Source organism: Pinus tabuliformis, chromosome 8, assembly GCF_031772625.1.
Source record: "Pinus tabuliformis cultivar Carrire ecotype Pingquan chromosome 8, CPIR1, whole genome shotgun sequence".
NCBI lineage: Eukaryota > Viridiplantae > Streptophyta > Pinopsida > Pinales > Pinaceae > Pinus > Pinus tabuliformis.
In genome coordinates, this window is record NC_142294.1 from 691,046,935 (window position 1) to 691,070,476 (window position 23,542).

Genomic DNA, 23,542 nt, shown 5'->3' on the forward strand with positions numbered 1-23,542 from the left:
TCTTGTGGACAAGATAGACCTTCCTAGAATCTAAAGAAGAACTATTGACAAGCAAACCAACCAGATACTATCTTTCTCTAAATATGATTTTATAAACAAAGGCAAACAAGTGTTTTAGGGCCTACCTTAGGTCCAACGCAAGTTTGTGGATGCCCTCGCTCCTTTGATCCAAATGAGCTCCTTTGTCGCGAATCTGCAAACATAAACAAGGGAAACAAATTAAATAACACCTGAAAAGCCAATATCATAAAACATATTTAACATGAAAGTCAAGGAGTTCATGGAACAAATAACATGAGATACTTGTTGAGAAAAATGAGTTTGATTGTATTAATTCAAAAGAAGAAGAACTTTACAACCTATGCCTTGACGCTGTACAAGCTCCTCCCAGGGTCCAGCAAGAAGTCTCCTCTACTTTGACAAGTTTCACTCACTTCCCAATCAAGCCAAAAAGGTATGTGATCTCTCCTCTTAAGCTCAACTAGGAAGTCTTAATTTCACCAGCATTTATGCTAAAAAATATTCAGCTTCTAACCTCCTTAGTAACCAGCCCAACGCTTGAATTTATAGTGCAATGGAGGGAAGTTACTATGTCCTCCTTCAAAGGGATAAAGCCCTCCTTGAAAGGGATAGCTCCTCTCATCCAGGGATGCTCCTTCTCTTTTGGGATGCAGGAACCACCTAAGAGTGGCCAATCCACGTCAAAATTCCTTCTAGAATCATCTAAAACTAACCCAAAGTGAGTTTTTTTATAATAAACTTGTGCCTTTTTGACTTTCACAGGGGTCTGCACCCACACGTTTAGGGACAGAGCGGGCAGGTCTGCAATTTTTGTAAACATAACGTGCGGGACCACAGGTAACAGTGAGAGAATGTGTGGAACCAGAGTTTCATTGATTTTTATTGTCTTTCTCTTATTTTCAAAGCTTGACTTGAAGAGCTGAGGTCTGAGAATTGCTTAGGAGGACAGTACGAGTGATGATAGACCCATACTGACTCCAAATAATCATGGTGATGATATTTTTGTGTAACAGATTTCCCCCTAAAGCACGGAGTCTGTAGTAGATGAGGATTTCATTTATCATTTAGGAAGAGTGAAGTACTTTAACATTTCGAGGATCATCTTGTGGAGAGCTCGGTTGGAACCTGTAAAAACATTCAATGCAAGATATATATGAGATCATATCATCGCAGAGGTAGGCATTCCCATACTCAGATCAAAACTGACTTAGAAAACTAACTACTGCTTTAATACAGGAATTATATTGTAAAACATCACAAGTATAGACTCATGTGGACACAGTATGGGCACAGCCATCTGTTTATGAATAGTCCATTATATAATGAATACAAAATTCCTCGCAGCCTGGATTGTGGAAACTAGATTCAGGGTCTTCATTTCTACTTCCCAAAACAGTACGATTCTGTCCATGCGAATGAATGTGTTGATGTCGAACATGGTAGAAACCACTTGATTACCAGTCAATGATGTAAACTGTTAACAAGTGTGAGAGAAACCACTAGTGATGTCAATGGTTCTAAAAGTACCCAGTACAATCTATGAAATGTGAATAAATGTGTTGATGTCGAACATGTCACAGAATCCTTTGATCGAAGGTCAATGATGCAACCTATCGTCAATGGCGCGAAACCTACCATTAAGGCATGCAGATCCCAAGTAACTGACGATTTCTAGATCATCTTTCTAGATAATGAGCTGAAGTCGATAGAAAGCGATCCGTCACAGGCAAGCCCACAACACGAAATCATAGATCAAGTTGAAGAAATTTAGTTGCAAGGACTGACTCAGGGATGGTCAAGATGGATGACAGATATTTTGCAGATGAATGGCTTATTGGCAGTGACCTCTTGAACACATAATGACACGACAGATGGTTTGGTGACAATTGACCCAAATTTAATACCCAGAAACCGGCTGAAGACTTTCAATGTGGTTTGATCAACAGTTAGGCAAAGGATTTCCCAAACCAGGTGAATAAAAGTGTCATGTTCAAGAGTGGTTACAAAGTATGATAAACAGGCTCATTTTTCTCTCTTTTCCCCCACCATTTTTCGCAAGTACCACTTTATTTTTGACAAGATTGAGGAGGATAACATTTGCTTGATATAAGCTCATCCTTCAGATGAGTCGAACTTAGTTTAAATTCGAACCCTAAGAAGGAGTGGTTCATTCCTGTTTGTAATTCAACAGGTCCTCTACTGTGAAATTTTAACGAGTTCAATATAGGAGAAACTCGGTGTTTTTCAATTTTAGAGAGTTTGAAAAACCTTAAGAAGACTCTAGGGTTGACCTTTTCCGTAAGTTTGTGTCTCCTAGGCCCGAAAAGGTACAAAATAATATTTGAGAGAACCGCTTGATCTTTTACGACCAAGGAGTACTTTTTGTCATTAGTTCCCTTGACCCGAAAAAGTAAGAAAGCGATCAATGACACGTCGTTTTATAACCAATATCGGATTTGAAACCACAAAAATCGGCAATATTTTCATGTTTTTACGGTCAAAAAAGAGCTGTAAGTGGACCGTCTTTTAATTCCGTTTTAACGAGTTTAAAAGAAAAACTCGGCAACCTTTTCATGTTTCAGGAGTCAGAAAAGATCTTAAAGGTGACTCTAAATGTTTTTTCGTCGAAAATGATAGATTTCACCTGAATAATCCGTTATCCTGAACAAAATGCAAACATTACTCATACCTGTTTGAAATGGATAAAAATGTCACAAAAATTCCTTTTCAAAGTGAAACATAAACAAATTTGCAATTTATTTACTCAAAAAACTTATAAAAAAGGGCCTTCGTCAATTCATTTTTACCATTTGAGTTTTGGGTGAGAAAATAGTGCTTTTGTTCAGAAAACTTCCCGTGAAGATTGCGGAAAATCCAACCGTCAGAACTAAACACCGTCTTCTCCAGGTAATCCACATCATCCTACTCTTCATTTGTAACCGTTTCATTTTTTGTTTTAGGCATTCAGTTAATTTTTTTGGAGCGTTTTTAGGCTTAAAACCCGCGCGTGAGGGCCCGTAGGTGTACCACTGCTGGCCTGCGGACCCCGAATTTTTCTCCATTGCGAAAAAGTCAGGTGTCCGCACCTTCCATGTAGAAAAGGTGTGGTCCCACACACTGTGTCTAACCTAGAGGGTGCGATCCCTGCCGCAAGGGTTTTTAAACCAAAAATTCTCAAAATTGGACCAAACAAAATAATTTCTAACATTCTAATTTATCTTTTTACTTGATGGAGAGAGTACATCATGCTAGATTGGCGTGAACGAGAACATGAGGATGTGGATGCTGCCGCATGGAACCATCAACCTTCACTTGATGCTTTGAGGGTGTGCGGCTTGTACAAATTCTGGGCCATTCCTGGTATGAGGGATCAGGTGGATTTCTTACAGTGGCTGGTTCACAGATGGAGCATACAGGACCAGTGCTTCTTCATTGGTCGCCACCAGCTCGAAATCGAGCCGGTGGACATATATTTCTTGACTGGTTTGCCTAAGCGAGGCGAAGACTTGACTCTGTTTTGGGCTAGGCCAGGTGGCCAGTCTGTCGATAGCCTCCGGCTAGAGTTCTGCAACAGCCAGGCTAGAGACAAAGGGATAGACATAAAAACCATATCTCATTTTGAACTCATGGTGATTGCGTTTACTGTCACCAGACTTTGCGGGAGTGCCGCATTACATATTGCCATTGGATCCCAGATGCTTATGGCAGTTGATTGCTTTCGAGGCACCATCTTCAACTGGTGCGATGCTGTGTTGGCCAATGTGAAAGGCCAACTGACCAGGGCCAAGAACGGAGAACTAAAAACCTTTGGTTATGGGGCTTTGGTTGTGAGTTTTGGTCTTGAGAGGGTTCCCATGTTGATCCCGCAGCACCTTACTATTGGAGTTGGGCTTCCTCGAGAGCCCAAACTGATGCGATGGGTCGCAGTTATGGCCCGTCACCCGGACAAGAGGACAGAGGTTGCTCGATTCAAACCTGAGTATTTCCAATGGTTGGAAAACCAGGTCTTTTCTATTCAGGACTTCCCTTATGCTGGGGTAGATTTTCGTGGAGACCCAGACATGGCTCTTCCACTAGGAGAGCAGTGGGATGACTCAGGTAAAATAATTTTCAACATTTTTCCTATTTTAATTTTCATTATTATTATTTTTCCATCGTCCCAAAACTAATAGCAAAAGTTTCAAATGTAGATGTGGGTCCACAGTGACCAGCCGCTCTCCGGCCTTACGAGAGGAAACAACCAGTAGCAGCCGCGCCAGCCCCACAGGACGAATCAGCAGAGGTTTTGGCCGAGTTGGAGGGTCATCTCGAGCGCTTGACAGGAGACATTCCGGAGACCAATAGAGATGACATTCCTCGTCGACTTCAACGCTATGTGATTGGGGCCCTAGGACCTTTTAGGAAGTTCCTTTGCAAGGTGGCCCGTGCAGTGGTTTCTTATCGAGATCACCACCAGTGATAGGATGATCGCCTATTGTGGGCACATATGACATTTTTTTTTTTTTTACTTATCATTTTTGCCGATCATAAGGTGTTTTTCAACCTATGATCAAGGATGATGTATTTTTTGACACACTCCTATATATATATATATATATATATATATATATATATATATATATATATATATATATATCACTATTACCGGCTTATATTGTAAATCATGTTATGGAATGGTTTTAAATTTACATGTATGATTATTGCAAATGTCTACTTAACATTCGAGAAGCAATTGCATATGGTAATGTATTTAAAGATCTTGGAATATGCTGATATTCAATATAATCAAATTCACATTCCAAGAGATGCACTCTCAAAAATAATCTTAATAACACTGGATTTCTAATGGCATACACTCTATTAAGCTGTAATACAATGATTTTAGAATCTAATCTCACTATCAAACTCTGAATCCCAAATGAAATAGATTCAGATAAGAACTCAATCACTGCACTATACTCGGCAATGTTGTTCGTTGTTTGACCGAGGCTTACCCCATGCATAAATACTAACTCGTCAGAGGGTGAATAGATAACCCAAGCTGCGGAAGAAATTTTCCGTGTATTACGACAAGCACCATCAGTGAAACCAATGTATGTTTGGAGAGGCATCGACATCTGCAATATCAAGAGTAAAACCAAGATAAGAAGGAATAATGACGAAAAAACACTCTCTAAGCTAAGCACACTGTTTAAACTAAAACATACCAGCTAGAAAGAAAAACTATCCTAACTAAAAATCTCCATACCCATTCTTTAAGCATAATACCTCTTCAAGTAAAGACTATTTCTGGGTTTACCTAAAGAGTCCCCGTCAAAGTCTACCAATTCATAGGCCCCTTTTGCTAGCTTTCGCTTCACAATATAGGGACCATGCCACATAGGAACGAATTTTCCAGCGCCTAATTTATCATTAGCTTGATCGTAAACTAAGACTAGATCTCCTTCCAAAAAAATTTGAGGGGTCACATTTCGATCATACTGAGCTTTCATACGTTTTGCGTGAGTCTCGATTGCCAATGAAGCATCACGTCGATTCTCATCTAATTGAGCCAAGTATAACAAACACTTTTCCTCTTTGGAAGTGGCTAGAAGTAACTCGATGGCCATTTGCAGTGAAGGGATTTCACATTCAATGGGTAACACAACTTCCAGACCATAGACTAGTTGGAAAGGAGTGAACCCTGTTGATGTTTTTATTGAAGTTCGGTATGCCCAAAGTGCTCAAAATAGCATGTTATGCCAATTCGACCGATGAATCCCAATGATTCATCGGATCATGATGACTAAAACATTGTTTATGGATTCAACCAGACTGTTAGCTTGTGGATAATAAGGGGTTGAACTATTGTGACGTAAACCAAGCTGGCCTGTAAGTTCGGTCATCATAATGTTTCGAAAATGATGCCCATGATCAGTGATTATCACTTGTGGGACACCAAACCTAGCAATTATATGATTAAACAAGAAAATTGCAGTTGCCTTGCCGTCTGCCTCAAATGTAGGCATCGCCTCGGCCCACTTTGTAAAATAATCTACCTCAAGGATGATATACGCATGCCCCCCGGTCGAGTGAGGGTTACATGTAATAAAATCGATAACCCATTTGGAAAAAGGACCAACGACAATTATAGGGTGGAGAGGAGTAGGTGAAGCGCGCATCTTTCGGTCAAAAACTTGGCAGTTGTGGCATTTTCGGACCGCAGTAATACAATGTTTAAACAAAGATGGCCAGAAGTAACCAACGCGCAATATCTTTTGGGCTGTGGCATACCCAGACATATGACCACCACACGCTCCAGAGTGACAGTCATTTAGAACCCTTTCAGCTTCCTCGTGACTTAAGAAACATCGAAAAACAGAGTCTGCCCCACGACAATAAAGAGTATCTCCAATAATCCGGTATTGTTGGGCCTGGAACCGTATTTTATGACGTTCTTACCTTGAAATTTCTGGCCGAAAGGATTGGTTCTGGAGATAAACGATGATATCCCCATACCACGGATCTAAAGTGCTGATTAGAAACAAGGATTCGTCCACAATGGGCTCCTTCGCCACAGCTTCCGTATCAACACACGGGAAGTCACACATTAACTCCGCAAAAACCAAAGATTTCTTAGACTTGGATTTCTCAAATTCCAAGTCGAACTCCTGCAGGATAACAATCCATTTAGAGTACTTTCCCACTAGCAATTGCTTGGTCAAAATGTAGATCATAGGGTTGCCATCCGAAATTACTGTAGTTTTACGTAGTAAAATGTAGTGACGAAAACGTTAGACAACATGAACAACTGCCAATGCCAATTTCTCCACATGTGAGTATTTTAGCTCAGTTGGATTTAAAGTTCGACTAAGGTAATACATCACATGTTTAGTTCCGAATTCATCTTCCTCAACTAAGACCATTTCAATGATGGAATGAGAAGCGACGAGATACAAAAAGTAATCCTGGTTGTAGTTGGGAGGATGCAATAACGGTGCATGGGTCAACGTGTGTTTGAGTGCATCAAAAGATTTCTGAGCTATCTCATCCCAATGGAAAGGAGCATTCTATTTCAACAACCGGGTAAAATCCTTTGTAACCTCGGTGTAGTGGTGAGCTCTAGTATTGTAGCAATAATGCTACAACTCCTGGGGCTTCGTGTCTCTCATTTTATCAACCCGGTAGTTCGTACAAACTTGGAAGCGACGGTGCTATATGCACAAGTACTAGCTCTTGTCGCAGCTGTCACTTGGTCAGCTGGCACAAGTCCGCTAGGGCTCAAGCCAACTTCTATAGGCTCTCAGAAGAAGCTTGCTAATTGATGGATGAAAGCTATTCTCAAAGGAAAACTACTCTACTTGACAAAATGGACTGAAAGCAAATCAAAGCATGTAAACCTAGGAAACCCTAATTTAAATAGTCTAACCTCTACAATGCAAAAAAATGTGAATGAAACTTCTACCAACGCTGTTGTTACCTCTAGTAAGTGCAAATGCATGGATCTAAACTACTTGCATCATGAAAGATATGTTTTTCTATTTTTCCTTTAAGTGTGTGGAATGATTGTGATCTTGTGCTAACTAGGGTTTGGTTGTGCAGATGGGATGGAGAAGGAAGGAAAGCGTGGGACAGGTTTGGGAGGCTAGGAGTGGTCCCTAGGGATCCTTAGCATCCATCCACAGAGGTTCTTCACATTCAGAAGCTCGATAACCGAGTGAGTGGTATCCTACAGGAAGTCTGCAGGGGATCCTACAGGATACTCTGGTTTCTACAGGATGTCTACCAACAACTACAGGATGACCTACCGTGAGTGTTTGGCGTGATGGAGGGGTGGTGAAATGGTAGGGGGAGATGTGTAAGGTAGGAATGAGGCTGGTGATGGCTGTAGAAGTGAAGGAATAGGATGGGGAGTGAGTGTAGGGAGTGGGTTGGAAGATAGAGGGCTATGTCAACGAAAAGGCTAGAGGATGAAGCTACGTGAGGAGTGAAATACTTTGGGAGATAACAGAGCGGAGCAGAGGTAAAAGATGTGTTTGCATGCGTGATCAAGATGGAGGACGAAGTAATGGAATGAGAGAAAGCAGTGCAAATGGAACAAATGCTTGTGACTATCACCAAACCGAAAATGCATTAACTTAGACTACCTGTGCTTATAAATTCAATGAACAGCAATCTAAACACGAAGGAGAATGTGCATGAAGCTGTGGTAAAGGATTGTGGTGGAGGTGTGAATCATGTGGAAGCATCTAACATAACGTGACTGTGTTTGCAGCAATCATGGAATAAAGAAATGCGTATTTTTGGTGGTTAGTCATGGACTGCACCCCAATCCCAGATGAGATGGAAGTGAACCTTAACAACCTTTTTGTTGGAGCTCCAATCGATTATATCTATCCTTTGCTACACTAAGCAAGTGGAAACAAATTCACCATAAGAAACTCCTATCTAACTCATGAAAAAGACCAACTTAACAACCTGTAATTCGAATTGCATGTGCAAATGAAAAGCTCAAAGTGCTGAAATGAAATGGAAACAACACTACAATAGAGGGGATCTATGGCTCTCAGGTTGGGCCCTAACCTGAGAGCTATAGTCTCCTTAAGAAAACTCAGAACTAGATCATAATCTACCTTCTTTATTCATAATCTGATATCATGCCAAATTGGCTTACAAAAAGGAACAAAACCTGAGCTGTGCTCCAAAATTACAATAGCAATACGAGAGTTTCAACAACCTATCCAAGGCTAAGGCCTCTATGCTTATACAAAAACGATGATCCAACAAGTGTCCTTGATTTTAGGAGCTCGACCGTCCAAGTAGAGTTTAACTGCTGATCCTGTAGGACGGTCATAACTGTTGTTCCTGTAGAGCAGTTTATAACTGATGTTCCTGTAGAACAGCTAGCTGCTTCTAAGCTCGGAGGGGAGATGGATTGGAGCTCGGAGTTCTTGGTGGGAATCACTAGGAATGTCCCTAAGACCGTGGACATCCTCTCCTAAAAACCAGCAGTGCCACCTCATTGTCTCCTTGTCTCCTTTTTCGTTGTCTTTTGCTCCCTTTTAATGCCAAAACCTGGAATCATAATGCATTAGTCACGTAGATAGAGTGCCTACCCTTCTTCCTACAAACAACATGAATAAACTAAGAAATGCATGCATAAGCAATAAAAAATGAATGGTTTGAGCAAGTAGAATAGGCCAAAATGAGCCCAAATTGTACCAAAATTGGGCCTCATCATCACCCCCCAGCTGAACCATTTGCTCATCCTTGAGCAACCTTGATCCTGCTCCTTGTCCTTGGCTGACGACTCGGGACCGAAACAGGCTCTTTCTTTTCTGCTTTTGATGGCCCTGCCTTCTCTGCCCCTGGTGGTGACGAGGGTGATGCTTCCTTCCCCTTTCCTATTTCCTTGAGTCGGGCTTCGGAAGGTGACTGGCCTATCTTTCGTGTCCAGGAAGTTATTTTTGGGCTCCCCTTTTCGGGGGTGGCTGATTTTTTGGAGGGGGTCCTTGTACTGGTTGATGTAGGGACATCCCCTGAAGTGGTTTGGCTGCTGGGTGGAGGCTGTGGCTTGCCCGTGGTCATCCTCTTGCTTCTCTTGGCTTCAGGTGGTAGAGGGGTCTCCCTCTCCCTTTTATCTTTTGGTTTTGGAGGTGTGCTGAGGGCAGCCAGTGCCCCTGCTGCCTCCTTTTTGAGAATTCCAACCTTCTCTTTCTTGCGTTTTGCTCTCTCGGAGCTCCTTGTAGAGGGCCCCTCCTTTTTAGATTTCGGGCTTCCTGTGGAAGACCCTGCTTTGCCCGCTTCCGGGCCTCCTGTAGAAGATTCTTTCTTTGTCTTCGGACTCTCTATAGGAGGTTGTTTCTCAATGACCTTCGGGCCTCTTGTAGAAGCCCTTCTTTCCAATCTCGGGCTTCTTGTAGAAGCCCCTGTCTCTGTCTTCGGGCTTCCTGTAGAAGCCTGTGGTTGCACTTTCGGGCTTCCTGTAGAAGCCTTTGTCTCCGTTTTTGGGCCTCTTGTAGAAGCCTGTTCTCCAACGATTTTCGGGCTTCCTGTAGAAGCCTTGGTCATTGCTCTTGGGCTTCCTGTAGAAGCCTGCTACTTACTGATCTTCGGGCTTCCTGTAGAAGCCTTTGTCTTTGTTTTCGGGCTTCCTGTAGAAGCCTGTGTTTGTGTTTTCGGGCTTCCTGTAGAAGCCTGTGTTTGTGTTTTCGGGCTTCCTGTAGAAGCCAGTTTTTGCGTTCCTGCAGATGCAACACTCACCACCTTTTCTTGCTTGGCTGCATGGATTTTGCTTTTGGCTTTGACTGCAGGTGTTAACGAGGTGCTCGGGCTGACAGGGATCACCTCAGTTTTGATTGTCCTACTTTTCAACCTCTTTTCCCTTGCTGACAGGATGGGGGTGTCCTCTTTTGCTCTGTCATCCTTTCGTTCCTCCTTCTCCTTTCGTTCTTTCTTCTGTGTTGGAGTCGGGACCTTTTGGCTTTTCCCTTTCTTACCCTCGGCTACTGGCTCTTCTTCTTCACCGCTAGAGGATTCCGTTTCTTGAAGCAACATTTTTATGTCCCCTTCTCTTGTTAAATTCCTAAATGATTCCCATGCGAGGGGGACTTTATATGAGTGGAGAGCATCCTCCACAAGAAGCTTGACTAACCCATGGTGGGATACCTGATCCGGAATTCCGTCCTTGAGCTTTGTAGAGCACTCCATCAAGGACTGCAGTAAAAAGTAAGGAATTCTCAGCCTCTGTGCTGCAGGGAGGTCAATCTGGTGTCTTAGTTCATTGAGCAGCCTGAAGTGATACACATATACGATGCTGTAATGACCCTCACAGGTGATATATTTCATAATTTGCAAACTGACTTCGTTCCATGGTGGCAACATGCTTGTCCTTTTCACCCCATTTTTGTCCTCTGTAAATGATTCTTCAGGTGGGAAGAACTCCTTCTTTGCTTGCTCGCTCTGCTTCCGCTCTTCTTTATCCCACGGCAAACCCATGGGCAGTTCTGTGATTCGACTTATATGCTCTAGGGTGAGTTGGAGGCTGAGACCTCTGAAGCTTACTGTGGCTAGGGTCTGGGATTTAGGCTTCAATGCCTGCAAGAATTCCTCGGCTACTTCATCATCGTAGCCCTGTAGCTTATCACAAAAAGGCATCCATTGTGCCCTGGTAAAGAGATCTACCACTGCTGGATTTCTCCTTAATTTGGTGGAATCTGTGGGTTCTCGCCTGATAAATCCACCCGGCATGATGCATAATTGTCTTAACCAGAGGTGGTGATGGTGGAAGAGAGTTTAGTTTAGTTTAGAACAATGCGTATAACCCACAAAAATTTTACAACGCAGTCTAACCACGCAACAATCCTGTAGAATTGCAGTATGGGCACACAGACAACGATTTGTCTACTTTCTCATTTACCCTGATAGTAACTGACAATCCTACCACCTTAAATGAGCAATTGCATGAGAAGTCTAGGGTTACCTCGTTACTCGGCCACCTTTTTTCGTGAACACCCACGTTCCTGTAGAAGACTGCGTCCTGTAGGACTGCATTCCTATAGAAACTGTTCCTGTAGGAGCAGTGTGCAACCTTCGGGGAGGACTGCAATTGGACTATGGTTGAGGTGCGCTTCACTGGTTTTCAGTCGGCCGAAAGCTTGGCGTATCAACATGCAAAGGTATTCAGAAGAGTTACTCAAGTTTTGAAGTGGAGGTGGATGGATATACGCGCACAATCTAGCCGATTAGATTTTGAATCGGCGCAGATCGTGGCACGGAGGGTGAGCTGTCCCCGCCGGACCGTTGGGTGACGTCACCCATCATTCGCCTGCACATTCACTTGCTGCCGCATTCATTCCCACAGATCGGCCGCCGCCCTTTTCGGTTAAACTCATTTCTCGGTTGACGGGACTGATCTTCACGTGTGTGTTGCGTGTTCCCTTTGTCGTGGCTGCCACCCCATCATCTGACTATCCCTTCACTAGCCAACGTGGCCAGTCAACTGGCCTTACGGCTGCTCAACCATTCATTTCTACGCCATGCAAACAAATCAAAGTAATACTCATGCGATTTGATGGAAGGAATGATTAGAACACTTACCTGCGTGCGTCTCCACATGATTTTCAGTTTTTTGGACGACAGATCCACCTGCTGCATGCGGCTTACACAGTCCCGGAGGCTCGTGGTTACAGGATTCTGGCGCTGTAGTGGATGCTCTGGTTGCATGCGCCCGCGTGTTGCTTGCAGATGGCTGGGCAATGAATGGTATCCACTCCTGCAGGTTTGACTGCTACAGGATTCCCGCGGGGTGCCTTGTAACAGTCTCACCTCCTTGGGTGCATGCTACTTGACAATGGAGATGACCTGCTAATCGCGCTCCCGAAGCTTCTGATGCTCAACATGGACATGGTATGAGCTCTCGGTGTTCATTTTTCTCTGACAACTGATTTTTCCACGAGAACTCATTGATCTGGTTTGCTGGTGCAGGGATCTTAGTTGCATGGTGACGAGGATGGTGGAGCAAGGTATCAGCGTCGTGCATGGGCCCAAAAGAGGCTTGCATGCGTCCACACCAACCCGTAGTCATCAGATCTGCTCATGAAACGCATTCTGGCTCGTTCTGAGCTTCTACAGGAAGTTTCCTGTAGAAGTACAGAGCTTCCTGTAGACAGGCAGCTCTTCCTGTAGAAATTTGCACCTTCCTGTAGAAAATCGCACCTTCCTGTAGAAAATTTGCTTCTTCCTATAGGAGACTCAGTTTATAATAAAAGTGCACATACCTTGAAGAACATAGGCATTCTTGGAGGAGGTGCTGGTGAGGTGTCCTGGCTGCATGATAAGGACTTCTGGCTTTGAGTTGAGAGGCTTCCTCTCCTCCATAGAACACCTGCAATCTGCATGCAAATTTCACATAATGACTTATTGATCTTGTTTTTTTTCTTTTTCTTTTTTTTTTTTTTTTTTTGAAAGATAGCAGGGGCGCCTCAATGAGTTTTTCACCCCTACCACCTGCCTTAAGCACCTCAGAGAGGTTTTCACTCAAGGATCTTTATCTCTTTTTTCTTCTTTTTTTTGTTTTTTGAAAGATAGCAAGGGCGCCTCAATGAGGTTTTCACCCCTACCACCTGCCTTGGGTGCCTCGGAGAGGTTTTCACCCAAGGATCTTTATTATTTATTTAGTTTTTAGATGCTTCAGGGTGTGCCCAAAGCAGGGGCAGGACCCTTCTCTATGACCAATACTGCCTTCTCCATTATTTTGATGAACTCCTGTCTTGAGGGAGGCTTCCTGTAGATCTTCAATCGATGCCCATTGACAAGCATGGGAATGGCTTCCTCATCAATGGTTCGAATGAGGACGAATCCATTGTCATGACACTTTTCCACTGAATATGGTCCCAGCCATCTGGTTCTCAACTTCCCCTTGAAATCTTTGTATCTGGAATCATACAACAAAGCCCAATCTCCCGGCTGAAATTGCTTGTCATGGAGATGTTGATCATGCCACACCTTCCTCTGAAGTTGAACCACTTCTGAGTGAAGGAGGGCCTACATGCGGTGCTCATCCAATCCATTCAGCTGCAATAACCTTTCTTGCTGTGCATGGCTGAGATCTAGGTCCAGCTGAGCTGCCATCCTCAAAGTGTTATACTCAAACTCAATGGACAACAAAGCTTTCTTCCCATAGACCAGCTCATAAGGTGTGAAGCCGGTGGTGGTCTTCCAAGTGGTGTTGTAAGCCCATGTGGCTTCCACCAGGCGATCTTCCCAGTCCTTTCTGCTGCTACTCACCACTTTAGTCAAGATCCCTTCTAATGCTCTATTGGTGACTTCCACCTGCCCATTTGCTTGAGGATGATAGGGAGTGGAGGTTCTATGCTTGATCTTGTGATGAGCTAGGAGATCTTCAACCAGGTGGGAGGTGAACTGGCTCCCTTGGTCGGTGACCAGCTCTCTTGGATAGCCAAACTTATAGAAGATGTTCTCTCTTAAGAACTCGGCCACTTTTTCTTCTGTTGCTGCTTTGATTGCTTTGGTCTCTGCCCACTTCGTTAGGTAGTCAGTGCATACAATGATGTAGGATATTTGCCTCGAAGAGGGATTGATTAGACCCACAAAGTCCATGCCCCACTTCTCAAATGGCTCAAGAGTCACTTGAGGTTGGAGAGGCATCTCATCCCTTTGGGTCGGTTTCCCCATTCTTTGGCATTGGTCACACTGGCTGACATATCTTCTAACATCTTGATGAAGTGTGGGCCAATAGTAGCCTGCTTGCAAGATCTTGAAGGCAGTTCTCTTTGCTGCAAAATTTCCTCCACAAGGCCCATCATGATAGGTGAGGAGGATTTCAAAGACTTCCTCTTCCCTTACACAACGCCTTAAGATCTGATTAGGGCCAATCTTGAACAGATTGCCCCCAATCCATGTAAATGAGGCACTCTTTCTGATGATTTTGCTCTTCTCTTTTGAAGAGAGGTGCGGAGGGAACTCAGTTGAAACAAGGTAGTTTGCTATATCAACAAACCATGGAGAGAGTACTGAGATAGCAAACAGATGCTCATCAGGCATCTGGTCATCCACCGTCCCATCTTCATCTGCAGACAAATCCAATCTAGACAAGAAGTCAGCAACAACATTTTCTCTCCCTGGTTTATCAACAATGGTTAGATCAAACTGCTGTAATAAAAGTAACCATCTAATAATACGAGCATTCACATCTGGTTTATTCATCAAATATCTAATAGCAGCATGGTTAGTATGTACAAAAGTCTGGTAACCAGTAATATAATGTCGGAACTTATTCAGTGCATGGACCACAGCTAAGAATTCCTTCTCGGTTATAGTGTAATTCAGCTCTGCTTTGGACAAGTTTTTGCTAACGAAGTAAATGGCATATGGAAGTTTTTGCTCAACTTGTCCTAAGGCTGCACCTATGGCTTTGTTCGAGGCATCAGTGTGGATGTGGAAAGGTAGGGCCCAGTTTGGACCTCTCAGGATTGGAGCTGACACTAACTTGTCTTTTAATTCATTCAAACTCTTCTGACAATCGTCAGCCTAATTAAACTCCACATCTTTTGCCAATAGACCAAACAATGGTGAGGCTAACTTGCTGAAATCTTTAATAAATCTCCGGTAGTATCCTGCTAATCCCAAGAAACTCCGGACATCTCTTACTTTTTGAGGTGGTGGAACCCTCTTGATGAGAGCAATTTTGTTAGGATCCACCTGCAATCCTTGGGAAGAAATGGTATGGCCTCGCACGATCCCTTCAGTCATTATGAATTCACATTTCTCAAGGATAAGGGATAAGTTCATCTCGATGCACTTGGTTAGGACCTTTCCCAAGTTGGATAATGCTTCCTGGAAGTTGGCCCCATAAGGAGTAAAGTCATCCATGTATATTTCCACTGCATCATGGACCAACTCTGAGAAGATGCTCAGGACAACTCTCTGAAAAGTAGCAGGAGCATTGCATAGCCCAAAGGGAAGGACTCGGTAGGCAAAGGTACCCCAAGGACAAGTGAAGGTGGTCTTATCTTGGTATTCCAGGCTGATTTGGATTTGGTTGTACCCGCTAAACCCGTCCAGGAAAGAGAAGAACTTCTTTCCTGCCAGTCCATCCAACACTTGATCTATGAAAGGTAGAGGGAAATTGTCTTTTTTGGTAGCTTTGTTCAGCTCACGGTAATCTACACAGATCCTCCACTTCCCATTCTTCTTGGGAACCAACACTAGAGGGGACACCCATTCACTATCTGAGATGGGGTAGATGAATCCGGCATCCAACAGTTTTTGCAACTCTTCCTTGACAATGTCCTTAAGGGTTGGATTCATTCTCCTCTGGGGTTGCCTAACTGGTTCACAATCCTCTTTGATGTATATATGATGGGTATAGACCGAGGGATGGACACCTTTCATCTCCTTATAGCTCCAAGCAAAAGCATCTAAGTGGCTGGCCAATAGGCTACACAACTCCTTCTCCTGGGAAGGAGATAGGGAGGAGCTGATCTTTAATGCTCTCTTAGGGCCGAACTCCACACTTTTGACTCTGCGAGTGACAGGGCTGGTTGTACAAAGGTCCACTAAGGTGCTAGCTTGGGCATCCTCCACCAACTTCTCTAAAGATAGTGCACTGGAAGGTGGATTCTGGATCAGGGTCTCAATCAAATCATCCTCAGTAGGAGGGTCTCTTCTAGTGGTATCTAGGGTGCACAGAGGTGCAGAGTACACCTCGTCTTCCTCTCCTTCCTCCAACCAGAGTGGTAAGTCATGCTCTAAAGAAGGTTGGGCAGGAGGGTATAGGACTAGCTGCTTGGACATGGGACCATTTTTGATGGTCATGTTTCCTGCCCGACAACTTATGTAAGCATCTGCAGTAGCTAACCAAGGCCTTCCCAAGATGAGAGGATATCCAGTAAGCTTGGCCTTGGGTTGCAGAACCAGGAAGTCTGCAGGGTATTCCCAAGAATCAATAGAGACCAAGACATCCTCCACAATCCCTTCGGGAGTCACGGTGGAGCGATCTGCTAATTGCAGTACTGTCGAGGTCTTCCTCAAGGAACCCTGAAGATTGAGTTTAAGCATGGTATCCCTGGTCATCACATTGATGGCCACCCCCAGATCAATCAAGGTGTGGGGGATAATGGTGCCATTGATGTGAGCATCTACTACAGGACTTCCAGGATCTAGGTACTTTGGGCAGATGACTTGTCCTAGCATAAGGTCAGACAGCTGTCCTATGACATTGATAGTTGAGGCATCTTTCTTCCATCTGCCTGGGTGTTTGAAACACTTCTCCTTAACTAGCTTGTTATATATTGGCACATCCTTGATGGCTTGGAGAAGTGGGATTTTTACACACAACTGCTTGAGCTCACCCAAAAGCTCATCTTCTTCTAGGTTAGGTTGTGTGGTGGCTGTTAGTCTCTCAGGAAAGGGTGGAATAGGCTTCGGTTCACTCTCCTGATGGTTTTCCTCATCCTCTGGGGGAGGAGGTTGGCAATCTAGAAGAGTCTTTCCAGATCTAAGATTGATCTCCTGGATCTCCACAGTATAGGTAGGGCATGAGGTCTCCCCAGTATATACCTGCTGAGCCCGTCTATTGTTGGGGTTCGGGTTCGGTTGAGCAGGCATCTGAGGTTGCCTTGGAGGAGTAGGAGGTAAAGGCTGAGGTTGAACTGGTGGTGGAAGCAAAATGGCAGGAGGAGTGTTGTATTGGGGCCTCCACCCCGACTGAGGAGCACTCCATTGAGGCTGCGACTGGGTATGTGAGTGATATGGATGAGAAGTAGGTTGAGTAGGGTACTGAGGTGGATAAGACCATGGAGGAGGCATGGACCAAGAAGGATGAGCAGGGGGACCCCAGGAAGGCATGGGAGTCGAGTGGTTGGGGTTGTAATAAACTTGAGATGCCCCTTGCATCCCCTGCTGATAAGGTCTAGATCCTTGAGGGCTCCTTTGGTTGATGAAGTAGAGAGGTTCAGTGGGGGCTTCGGTTCCTTGGTACATGGCTTTAAACCCAGGTAAGGTTGGACACTGATTTGTTGGGTGGTCCTCCTCACAAACGAAACACACTTCAACCGAATGCAATGGACATTCGTTCTTAGGGTGTCTTCTGGTGCACCTAGGACAGAAGACAGCCAAGGCTCTCTCAGCTTCTTCTTTCTTCTGCTGGATCATGAATGTGTCCAGCTGCATGGAAATGGTCTGTCTCACCTCACTCTTAAGATATTCTAATTGGTTTGTAAACTCATGTTTGGAGAAAGGGACACCAGTGGAGAGGAGATTTCCTCTACCTCGTTTTCTAGCTGCCCTGGAATGATTTCGAAACACAGTCTTGATGTCCTCATAAGGCAGTTGGTAAATGTCCCCCCCAGCTAACATGTGAAGGGTGTCTAAGAGATCTTCAGGGACTCCTCGGAGTAGAACCAACTTGAGGGATTCAGGGTCAAGTGTGCACCTGGCCCGTTTATAGCTAAGTTGGAACCTCTCCTCATAATCCTCTAAAGACTCATCATTCCCCATGGTCATTCGAAAGATCTCTCCCTTGGTTTCCTTGGACCTACAATAATCCCTATACTTGGTATTGAAGGCTTGCTGCATCAAAGCCCAAGTAGCGATGCTATTCCTAGGTAATCCCATGAACCAGCGTAGTGCTGCATCCTTAAGAGTGGAAGGGAAAAGCTTCAGCTTTTGCTCATCTTAAGTATAGCCATAGGTTCTACAAAGGACAGCAAACTCAAACAAGAAGGTATCAGGATCCTCAGTGGTCAGTCCATGGAAGTGAGGCAAGGCGGAGGGGCTAATGTTTTTCATTTTCATATCTCCATTGGTCTCTCGGATGGGGAAAGCTCCTTCTATTCTCTCATCTTCTCTCCTATTATCAGCCATGGTTTCAGATGGAGTGGTCTCTAACTCTTCTTCTTCTATAGGGTCTTGGTATATCTCAGGATGTTCACCTATAGGTTCCTCTGGGTCACTGTCACCGAAGAAGAGAGAAGGGTGACTCAGTGATGTGGTGGGGGTGTTTGGTAGGAATTTGCCTGATCTATCTCGGTTCCTACGAGGCATGAAATGGAAAGGACTTTTCTTTTTTGAGTGCTTTTGCTTTTTCTTTGGTACCTCCAAAACTTAAACAAAGTGATCTACAACTAACTATATTGCTCAAATGAAATTGCAGAATTGGAAAGCTAATCTAGGAAAGCAAGAAAAATTACTCTAGGAAAGCAAGAAATATTAGTCTAGGAAAGCAAGAAATATTAATCTAGGAAAGCAAGAAATGCTAATCTATGAAAGCAGGAAATGGTAATCTAGGAAAGCATGAAATGCTAATCTAGGAAAGCAGGAAATGCTAAGCTACTTTTGCAGAATGGAAATGAAATAAACTACTGAGCAGAAGTAAGAGTACGAAAGTAGAAGAAAAGCAACAATTACTAATACTCTGACACTTCCCCAGCAACGGTGCCAAAAAGATGGTGAGCTCCAGTATTGTAGCACTAATGCTACAACTCCTGGGGCTTCCTGTCTCTCATTTTATCGACCTAGTAGTTCGTACAAACTTGGAAGCGACGGTGCTATATGCACAAGTACTAGCTCTTGTCGCAGCTGTCACTTGGTCAGCTGGCACAAGTCCGCTAGGGCTCAAGCCAACTTCTATAGGCTCTCAGAAGAAGCTTGCTAATTGATGGACGAAAGCTATTCTCAAAGGAAAACTACTCTACTTGACAAAATGGACTGAAAGAAAATCAAAGCATGTAAACCTAGGAAACCCTAATTTAACTAGTCTAACCTCTACAATGCAAAAAAATGTGAATGAAACTTCTACCAACGCTGTTGTTACCTCTAATAAGTGCAAATGCATGGATCTAAACTACTTGCATCATGAAAGATATGTTTTTGTATTTTTCCTTTAAGTGTGTGGAATGATTGTGATCTTGTGCTAACTAGGGTTTGGTTGTGCAGATGGGATGGAGAAGGAAGGAAAGCATGGGACAGGTTGGGGAGGCTAGGAGAGGTCCCTAAGGATCCTTAGCATCCATCCACAGAGGTTCCTCACATTCAGAAGCTCGGCAACCGAGTGAGTGGTCTCCTACAGGAAGTCTGCAGGGGATCCTACATGATACTCTGGTTTCTACAGGATGTCTACCAACAGCTGCAGGATGACCTACCGTGAGTGTTTGGCGTGATGGAGGGGTGGTGAAATGGTAGGGGGAGATGTGTAAGGTAGGAATGAGGCTTGTGATGGCTGTAGAAGTGAAGGAATAGGATGGGGAGTGAGTGTAGGGAGTGGGTTGGAAGATAGAGGGCTATGTCAACGAAAAGGCTAGAGGATGAAGCTACGTGAGGAGTGAAAGACTTTGGGAGATAACAGAGCAGAGCAGAGGTCAAAGATGTGTTTGCATGTGTGATCAAGATGGAGGACGAAGTAATGGAACGAGAGAAAGCAGTGTAAATGGAACAAATGCTTGTGACTATCACCGAACCGAAAATGCATTAACTTAGACTACTTGTGCTTATAAATTCAATGAACAACAATCTAAACGCGAAGGAGAATGTGCATGAAGCTGTGGTAAAGGATTGTGGTGGAGGTGTGAATCATGTGGAAGCATCTAACATAACGTGACTGTGTTTGCAGCAATCATGGAATAAAGAAATGCGTATTTTTGGTGGTTAGTCATGGACTGCACCCCAATCCCAGATGAGATGGCAGTGAGCCTTAACAACCTTTTTGTTGGAGCTCGAATCGATTATATCTATCCTCTGCTACACTAAGCATGTGGAAACAAATTCACCATAAGCAACTCCTATCTAACTCATGAAAAAGACCAACTTAACAACCTGTAATTCGAATTGCATGTGCAAATGAAAAGCTCAAAGTGCTGAAATGAAATGGAAACAACACTACAGCAGAGGGGATCTATGGCTCTCAGGTTGGGCCCTAACCTGAGAGCTATAGTCTCCTTAAGAAAACTCAGAACTAGATCAGAATCTGCCTTCTTTATTCATAATCTGATATCATGCCAAATTGGCTTACAAAAAGGAACAAAAACTGAGCTGTGCTCCAAAATTACAATAGCAATACGAGAGTTTCAACAACCTATCCAAGGGTAAGGCCTCTATACTTATACAAAAACGATGATCCAACAAGTGTCCTTGATTTTAGGAGCTCGGCTGTCCAACTAGAGTTTAACTGCATATCCTGTAGGACGGTCATAACTGCTATTCCTGTAGAGCAGTTTATAACTGCTATTCCTATAGAACAGCTGGCTGCTTCTAAGCTCGGAGGGGAGATAGATTGGAGCTCGGAGTTCTTGGTGGGAATCACGAGGAATGTCCCTAAGACCGTGGACATCCTCTCCTAAAAACCAGCAGTGCCACCTCATTGTCTCCTTGTCTCCCTTTTCGTTGTCTTTTGCTCCCTTTTAATGCAAAAACCTGGAATCATAATGCATTAGTCACGTAGATAGAGTGCCTACCCTTCTTCCTACAAACAACATGAATAAACTAAAAAATGCATGCATAAGCAATAAAAAATGAATGGTTTGAGCAAGTAGAATAGGCCAAAATGAGCCCAAATTGTACCAAAATTGGGGCTCATCATGTAGTTAGGAATGAATCGTCGTAAAATGTTTGCTTTCCCTTGCAAACTTTGGAGTTGGCGAAGACTCAAAGGAGGAGGCAATTTGACAATAGCTTCGACCTTCAAGGGAACGACGCGAATTCCGACTTTATAAACTACAAACCCCAGTAATCGAATCATTTCTATACAGAAGAGACATTTTTGTGGGTTCAACCGATTCCGATAATGCCTACACCTCATAAAGCTTGCTCGTAAATGGACGAGGTGATCAGCTCAATGTAATGAATGAGCAGGCAAGTCATCGAGATAAGGTTGCACAATGTGCTTGATGTCATGAAACGCATAAGACATGGCTGTTAGAAAAGTTGCTCCGGCATTCTTGAGCCCAAAAGGTAACTTGCAATAAGCAAATGTCCCCCATGGACAAATGAAAGCCGTTTTTTGTTGATCGACAGGTAGAATATTGATTTGATTGTATCCGAAAAAACCATCCATGAAGGAGAATATTTCACTGCCGGCACAATCATCAATGATTTGATCGATATAGGGATTTGGGTAATTGTCCTTTGGACAGGCTCGATTAATGTCCCTATAATCGATACATATTCTTATTGTTCCTTGCTTTTTGTTAACCGGAACAATATTCGATACCAATCCGTTAATAGGATCGGATAAATGAAACCTGGTTTGAGTAATTTTTCAACTTCTGCTTTAATTGCAGCAACTTTTCTTGGGTGAATCTGAAGAAAAAGTTGCTGGACAGGTTTAGCGTCCGGGTAAGTCTTAATCTCATGAATAACAATCGCGGGATCAATTCCTAGAATTTCCTCATAGGACCAGGCAAACACGTCGCGAAATTCTTGAAATAGGGCCTTATTATTTGAATTTCGTCATCTGTACACGAGGCACCTATATGAACATTCTCAACAATTCCCGGCTTAATCGAAATGTCAATAGGAATAGTTTGAGAGATGTTCCCCAAATTTAACTCAGAATCATGATGTTTCATTGGATTCTGAGGTTCCTTGACATATCCAGTCGTAAAAATTTATGAAAAATCATTTTCAAATCGATCATTCTCAGGTAAATTATGAAGATTTGTGATGGAGATCTTCCCATGGTAAATCATCTACACATAGGATTTCACGAATTTGTTCATCTGAGTGAACAAGTTCAGAAAATGTGATTAAATCCGAGCTTGATGTGAAAAATGATTCCTCATGGACCACATTCATAAAGTCAATTTCGGTTGAAGATGGGTCGGTAAACGATTGCACGACCTCATACGCAATTTCATATGGACTCAAAGGCATGACATCACCAAATGAGTCTATCTCAGATTCAGAAGGAATGATCCAAGGATCATCATAAACAATGGTGTCTGATGTAATCATCTGAGTGGTTGCAAATGAAGATGACGCATTGATCGGAGGAAAAGGAAAATTTCCCAGTAAACCGACATCTTTAACTAATCCTACTCCAACATCCTTATACGGGATAGTCGTTTTACTGACATGCTGAATACTTTCAGAAGAGGCTGGGTCGGATGAAAAGTAACCCAGCTGGTCTATTGTCATGATTTTTCCATTATGAGGAAACTTTATAACCTGAAAGACCGATGAAACGACCGCTGACATAGCGTAGGACCAACTTGGACCCAAGAGAAGGTTGTAATCTAGAGGGGCATCAACCACCTCCACATCTAGATTAATAGCTTTTCCTTCAACCCCTATAGGCAAATCCTGTAGAATGCCAAAAGGATGAAACCCATGGCCATCAAAGGCCTTTAGAATCGTCGGGGATTGATTTAGTGAAGGAGAACCAAGCGATCTCCAACACTGTGTCGACATAATACACGTTGAGGCTCCCTCATCAATCACAGTCCGATGTATAGGCCTGTTTTTTACTATCACTGGAATCTGGAAAGCCATTTGATGAGGCAAACATAGTGTATTATTTTCTAGATCTAAAATTATTAGGTTCGAGTCCTGAACGTCAACGGCTCCTATAGCCGACAAAAGTAATTTGCGTTGTGCTGGACATGATTGCAACACCTCCAAAGCTGACATTCCTGACGGTGCAACAGCTAAATCTCAACAATGTTATAGTTCTGAGCCACTCTCGCATGCGGGTTGAAAGTTGACTTTCGAAGTACACCCTTGGCGGGCAGTTTGATTACCAAGTCTAGATTAGGTTTCTTGATCTGTAGTGGATCGGAACCGAGAGCTGAGGTTGATGGATTAGAATGAGAAGATTCTACTTCTTTACCATCAATAGGACTTTTACTACCATAATCTTGCGATCGAGTCACAATCCTAACATGGGACATCATCAGTATGGGTTCTTTATTGGCACTCGAGGAAGAACCTATCATCTTACTGTCTTGAGCTGGAATAGGATCCTTCAAAACAGCAGGAGTTTGGGAACCTTTGACAATCTTCCCAACCTCTGCACGATGAGGGCAGT